Here is a 7,258-nt window from a genome sequence, read left to right as displayed (position 1 = left end):
ACCCGTGAGATCATGACCTGAGCTGAAATCAAGAGTCAGACGCTTAACCGACTGAGCCACCCAGGCGCCCCAGAATTCCATAATTTCTTGTCAATTTCTACTGATAGCCAAATAGTAAAGGCTAAAATTATTATACTTTACTCTCTGTCTACCTCGAATTGTTCCTTCAGACATCACTCATAAAGTGGGTGGAATATCAAGGAAGCTGGAGAGGACAGTAAGTGACAGTTACAGAGGAACACTTGGCCCTGTGACATGCGTCTCTGTACTGACTCGGATGGTTGGCCTTAAGCAAACCCTTCCCTCCGTGGCCTCCTCTCCTCAGCCGCAAAGGCACCTGCTGAACCCTGACATCTCCAAGTTCCATCGTACGTAGTTTCATCAGCGAGGACGCATCCCTGCCTCTCTGCCCAAAACACCCCCTGGTCTTCATAACCAACTCCGTGTTCTCAGTCCTACCCTTAATATTACATTCACCCTCCTACCGGGGTCCCCCTTTCTCTGGATCTGGTTCTTTCATTTTACTTTCTTCTGCAGCTTGCATGGAAACCCCGCACCTGACAATGCACCAATTTGCAAGGACAAAGAAACTGCACTAACAAACCGGAACTGGGATTTGTCACATGAAAGTACATGTAAAACACAGATCTGTAATTGTGGGTGAGATTAGTTCGTGCGCTGCCGAGTTCCATTGGGCTTCTTGGGACAATAATAAATGTAGTCGATGGGAATGGTCCCTGAGGACAGTGGCCTGTCACTAGGCCTCTCTTGGGGGCACCGGACCCACAGTGCCAAGCGGGCCCCATCTCTACTTGAAAAATAGACTCAGTCTTATTTAGGGGCTTCTTTTCTTCCAAGCTGTCTGGGTTTATCTTCCCCATCCTTTCCAGCTGCCTCAGAAAGTGGAGAGACTGGTTTTTCCTGATATTCTCTGGGGCACCTTTGACTTTGCTCTTGGTTCAACGCACCCCCGCCCCCCACCCTCCCCAGGACTGCTTTTAGAGGAGAGGTCAGAATTCTCTCGCTTCCCACTTAAACGCTCTGTTTTCAGGTTTCTTTTCTATTGGGTAAGGGCTTGCAGGTCACTGTGTCAGGATTGCACAGAGAGGAATGTGGGCCCTCGGCCCCTGAGGACTGGCCATCGCCCTGTCCAGCCAGACCTCACAGCTGTACAGCAGATTCCTCAGACTGGGGGACACCTGGCGTCTCTGTCTCTGTCTCCACCTCTAGGAGGCTCAGTCCATTGGGACAACACCGCGGTCCTTCCGTAAAACTCTCTGGACAGGAGATCCTCACCACCTCCGTCAGCCACCCCTTTTCTGCCCCCAGTACAAGAGATTCTCATTCATCTGCCAGGCTTTAGCCAAGTAACCCCTTCCAGAGAATAACCCAAACTTAAAGAGCACCACTTTGCAGGGCGAGGAGGGGAGGGTATAATGTACTGCTTTCATTTTCAAGCTGATAATGAAGGAAGCCAAAGGTGAAGGTCAGCAGCTTTGCCCAAATTTTATCCCATTTCCTCCAATCTTTCTGGCATTTAGATTAGCATGAAAATCTGTCTTCTGCAAAGTTCAAGAACTATCTGCTTTGAGATAAAGCCTTCCTGCTTTCAGCAACTGATGATGTTGTGGCTTTAAGAAGGGCAGTCCCACCCTCCTCCCAACAAGTCACACTCTTGCATTCAGAGGCCTTGAGCAGCTGAGCAGCTGAGATAAGCTGGGGGTTCTGTGCAGCAGGTGCGTCCTAGAGTCCGGCCGCCAAGATGGCAAAGGACAATACGGCACTCACCGCTTGCTTTGCTATTTGGTGTGGTGGCTGCGTCCTTAGAGTGGGGCTTTTCCACTGCGGGTGATTTTGCCCCCAGGGGCCATGCGGCAATGTCTGGATACATTTTTGTTTATCGCAAGTGGCGTGGAGGGGGTGTGCTATTAGCGTCTAGCGAGTAGCTATTAGGGATGCTGTTAAATACCCTGTAACACACAGGGCAGCCCTCACAGCAAAGAATTGTCCAGCTCAAGATGTCAGTGATGACGAGATGGAGAAATCCTGCCTTAGCGTAACCAATTTGGGAAAAGAGTCGCTTCTGATATGGACTTTCAGACCCATGCTTTCCCAAGCTTCAATTCGGAATTCGTCCTTCCATGCATTTATTCTGTATGCAAATATCGAGCACCTACTATAATATGCCAAACTCTGTGAAGGTGCCACCTAAAATGGCAAGCAGACGTAGCTCTGGTCCTACAGCTTTTTGTCTTCGTGGTTTCAAAAAAGGCAGTGTCGGGGCGCCTGGGTGGCTCGGTCGCTTGAAGTGGCCGACTCTTGATTTCGGCTCAGGTCATGCTCTCATGACCTCATGGCTCGTGAGTTCACCCTGCGCCGGGCTCTGTGCTGAGAGTGCAGAGCCTGCTTGGGATTCTCTGTCTCCCTCTCTCTCTCTCTCTCTCTCTCTCTGCCCCTCCCCTGCTCATGCCCTCTCTCTCATTCTCTCTCAAAAATAAATAAACGTTAAAAAAATAAGAAAATGAAAATTAAGAAAATGCAGGGTTGCGGGGAGGAATTAACATTAAGAGCGTATACGGTTGTCTCTTAAACAACATGGGTTTGATCTGCAGAGGTCCACATACATGCAGACTTTTCCAATAAATGTGCATGTGCCACTGTAAATGTATTTTCTTTTCCTTATGAATGTCTTAACAACGTTTTCTTTTGCTTAGCTTCCTTGTTAGAAGAATATAGTATATAATTCACATAACAGACAAAATATGTGTTAATAGAGTCTTGATGTTATCAGTAAAGCTTCCAGTCAACAGTAGGCTATCAGTAGTTCAGTTTGGGGTCGGGGGGAGTCAGGATTATATGCGGATTTTTGACTGCGCAGGAGGTCAACACCCCAACCCCCACGTTGTTCAAGGGTCAACCGTACTCGAAGTGTCTTATTATAGGGCAGACACTGCTCTAAGCATGTCCTGAACTCACTTAGTTCTTACAACCGTTCTGTGAGATAGATACTCTTATTCCCGTTTTATCAGTGAGATAACCAAGGCATACGGAGAGAGGTTAAGTGGCTTGCACAAGGTCACACAGATAATGAAGAGGCAAGATTCAAACCCAGACCATTGGACTCCAGGGTCCATCTGTGCTGCTAACCAGCCACTATGCTACATCTCACAGAAATACACAACTGGAATTATAACACATTCAAATCACTTTTTAAAACGACAAAGCCAAAGCCATAAGTGCCAATTATAAAAGGGGGCTGTAACCTAGTTGGGGGGGGGGGTGCGGTTCTTGAGGAAATGGCAGTTAGGCTACAACCTGAAGAGTTAACTAGACAGCAAAAGGAAAGGAGAACATTCCAGGCAAAGGGACAGTACATGTATTAGTTTCCTACAGCTGCTGTAACAAATCACCAAGAACTCAGTGGCTTAAAACAACACACATGTATTGTGAGACACTTCCATAGGCTGGAAGAGTGACATGGGCCTTACTGAGCTCAAGTCACAGTGATGGCGGGGCTCCATTCCTTTCTGAAATATCCTTGCCTCATCTACTTTCTAGAAGTTTCTTGCATTCTCTGGCTTGTGGCTCTCTTCCATCGTCAAAGCTGCAGTGATCGGTCGAGTCCTTCTCACATCAAATCATCTCCAACCTTTTCTGTCTCCGTCTTCCACCTATAAGGACCGTTATGATTTTATTGGGCCCACCCAGACAATCCAGGATGACCTCCCTACGTGGAGGTCAGCTCTCTAACACTCTTAATTCCATCCATTCCATTCCTTACTTCACCTTTGCCATGTAATGTAACATATTCACAGGTTCTGGGGATTAAGATATGGACATCTTTGGAGAGTCATTATTCTGCCTATTATAGACAGCATGTGCAAAAGCCCTTCAGGAAAAAAAATGGAAGTATAGAGCTAAAGAAGGTCCATGTGGTCAAAACAGAGAAAATGGAGAAGTAGACAGGAGGCGAGGCCAGTGCGGTCAGACGTGGTGGGCCTCGAAAACCGTTAGAAATTTTGTCATCTTCCAAGAGCAAGGGGAAGCCACTGAAGCATGCTAACAGGGCACTGGGGGACACTGGAGTGATCACACTGGCATTCTGAAAGGCCGCTCTGGCAGCTGTGCAACAGGGAAAGAGCGGGGAAGGAGGCAAAGTGGGGCCAGGTGGTCCAGTGCAAGGGGGTGTTGCAGCCGGAGGCCAGGTGGGAAGTGACAGAAATCCAGACTGGGGCTTAGACAGACAGAGGGACATGGTGATTCGAGGAACATTTTGGAGATGCAGCCAACGTGGAATTGGGTGAAACGAAGTGGAGAATGAGGAAGAGGCTACGGGACTGTGCTAGTGGCAGCGTCACAGAGAATGGGGACAACGGAGGAGTGCATGTGGGGGTGAAGGTCACCTTCAGATACACTGAATTTAAAAAATCCAGGAGGAAATGTCACTAGGCAGTTGGGTCTGTGAATCTAGAGCCCCGAGAAAAAGCCTTGTTTATAGTTGGTAAACTGATGTCTAGATGCTTCCAACTCAGCGTCCCGCTGGCTTGTCAACCCCAACAAAGCTCAGTCCAAGCCCATTATCTCCCTCAGACCAATCCAACCCAGGCATCCCTTCCTGGTTTACACCACCATGCAGCGTCAGAGGCCTTATCTGATTCACCCTGCCAGGCCCTCCAAGGCTTAGAAATCTGTCTGACCCTTGTAAGAGGTTAATAAATGTGGTAGAATTAATCACCGAATGAATTAATCAACTACCTCTCTTTCTCTCTCTCTCTCTCTCGCTCTCTCTCTGTGTCTCTCTCTCTCTGTCTCCCTCTCTCTCTGTCTCTCTCTCTGTCTCTCTCTCTCTCACACATGCACACACACGAAAACACAATCCTCTCTTGCTCACCCCACCACACTCCTTTGTCCTATTACTTTTGGACAAAGTCAGGTCTATTTAGCTTAGAAAGATCTGAGGTCAAATTCTGTTGTGACCCCAGCACCTGTGGACACAGGACCTTTGACCCTAAAGCCGCAAAGGGCTCTGCTTCCTCCGGCAGCTCAGCCAGGCACTCAAGAGAGAAACTTAACAGAACTGACAACCATTGCTGGATTTTATTATTTGTTTGGGTGTCTACAATCATAGTCACTTCCTGTAAGCCATATGCTTCGCAAAGCATTGCCATAAATCGATTTGTTTAAATATGAAGTTACAGCTTTTTCGATCGGATAAATATATTCCTCTGTATATTTATTTTGTGAATTCATGTTCTTTGTTTGTTAAGGTTTCCAGAAACTAAACACTCATCTACCACACGGAGCTGGTGTTCAGAACAACGGGAGGAGAGAACGAGTAGCGCTCACAAAGGACTGTCCCACTGTGTCAGAACCTCCCCGAGCTCAAACCTTAATTCATCAGATAGTCAGAAAAGCATCCGTTAAGCCCTGCTGTATTAGTCCCCGAAAGGAAAAAAAATTACACAGACACGGTTCTGTAAAAGCTCAGAGCCTGAGACTATTCTGCCTCTCACTTGTTAGACTGTTTAACAAGAAATTGGACAGAAACCCAGCAGCATGTTAAAGGGGTCCTAGAGGGGCGCCTGGGTGGCTCAGTCGCTGAAGCATCCGACTTCGGCTCAGAGCGTCATCTCACGGTTGGTGAGTTCAAGCCCCGCGTCGGGCTCTGTGCTGACAGCTCACAGCCTGGAGCCTGCTTTGGATTCTGTGTCTCCCTCTCTTTCTGCCCCTCCCCCACTCACACTGTCTCTCTCACTCTCTCTAAAAAATAAACAGGCATTAAAAATTTTAAAAATAAGAATAAGGAGTACTGCAGTCCTCTTTAGGTCAGAGGTTAGCTCATTGTGAAGCAACCAAACTAGGACCAAAGAACTTTTCTTTATTCATTAAACAAATGAATGTATTGTATTAAATACCTTTTACCAGACAAGGGAAATATAGCCAGGCACGGGTGGAGGGAATCTGCTACGAGTTCCTTGCCGGAGCGTACATTCTAGAAGAGAAAGATGGGCGATGAGCAAACAAGCCAACAAATAAACAAGAAAGCACTGGGTCTCAAGGATGCCAATAAGACCATGTGAATGCTGGAGTGGGTATGTTAGGTTAGACCTTTAAGAAAGACCTGTCATCATGGTTAACATTTAAGGTGAAACTTGAATGACAAAAACAAAACCCAAAAACTATTCATGCAAACCTAGGGAAGCATTCTGGGTGTTTCTTGACTAAAAGCTCCATAAATCCAGGAGTGAGTCCTATTTAACATTATAGTCCCCAGAATGATTACCATGGGGCCTCACCTCAATAAATGCAGGCTCTCATTAATGGGAGTAAAATACAACTGCTATGGTTCCAATCAAAGTGCTTGTGGCCTTTGGGATGGGAACAATTATCTCCAGGACCCAACTAGCATCTTCTCGCGTTGCAAGTCTCCCTGAACCAGCCCTGAAATCACAACGGAGCCAAGTGCCTAGGGTCTCAGGCCAGCAGACCTAGTGCTTCCTAGTATCTGACCCTTCCCTAAGGGTGGACATCTGCTCACCATTTCTCTTTCTAATGTTTTTCATTTCCCAGTTACCTCTCATTGGGCTCCAGGCTTTGCCTGGTTTCCATGTAGGATTTGCCTTGGTATCTTAGGAAAAAGAGCAGGAAAACCCTCCTTTCACTCCTAAGCCACAGTAGATGAGATGCTTAGGATAGAAAGGACTTGACCTACCTGGACCCTTGCCTCCTCCTCCCCCAGAACTCCACAGAAGCTGTGTTTGGAGACCAGATGCCCCCAGTCTTCTCTTCCTAGGGCTTTGCGTCCTCCATTACTAGAAGCTCTGTCCTATGGCCAGTCCCTCACAGCTACAGCCTCAGTCCTTTTCTGGAAAGCCAGTTGTTGGTGCTGAAAGCCAGTGGTGGATTCCTTCATAGACTTGACACAGTCTAGACACAGCTGAGGAAAGAATGAGTGGACCTGAAGATAGCTCAGTGGAAATTGAACAAATGAAAACATTAAGGCAAAAAGAAAATGGAACACAAAACAAAATGCAACAAAAACAGGACAGAGGGTCCAAGAGCTGGGGGACAGTAAGAGCCAATGGCTGGAAATATGCTGGCTGCATAACCTTGGCAGACCCTGAGGTTTTCAGTTCAACCCGTCTCCACCTATCCCCAAGTGAGCTCCACTGAATTCATGTCAAACACACCCAGAGGGTCAGCTCTCAAACCCTTTCTCAGGTATCTTCCTTAACTAACAAGTTATAACATTCTAATA

The 7,258-nt window shown here is 47.1% G+C and overlaps 1 long non-coding RNA gene across 1 annotated transcript; it reads right to left on the bottom strand.

The window, feature by feature from the left end:
- Positions 1–3,287: 3,287 nt before the first annotated feature.
- Positions 3,288–6,993, bottom strand: LOC122241504. Its single transcript, XR_006221673.1, has 3 exons — positions 6,713–6,993; positions 5,916–5,992; positions 3,288–3,671 (listed from the first exon to the last, which is right to left on the bottom strand). It is a non-coding gene; the product is annotated as an uncharacterized LOC122241504 (long non-coding RNA).
- Positions 6,994–7,258: the final 265 nt, after the last annotated feature.

Source organism: Panthera tigris, chromosome C1, assembly GCF_018350195.1.
Source record: "Panthera tigris isolate Pti1 chromosome C1, P.tigris_Pti1_mat1.1, whole genome shotgun sequence".
Taxonomy (NCBI): Eukaryota; Metazoa; Chordata; class Mammalia; order Carnivora; family Felidae; genus Panthera; species Panthera tigris.
This window is presented reverse-complemented; position numbering and strand designations above follow the sequence as displayed.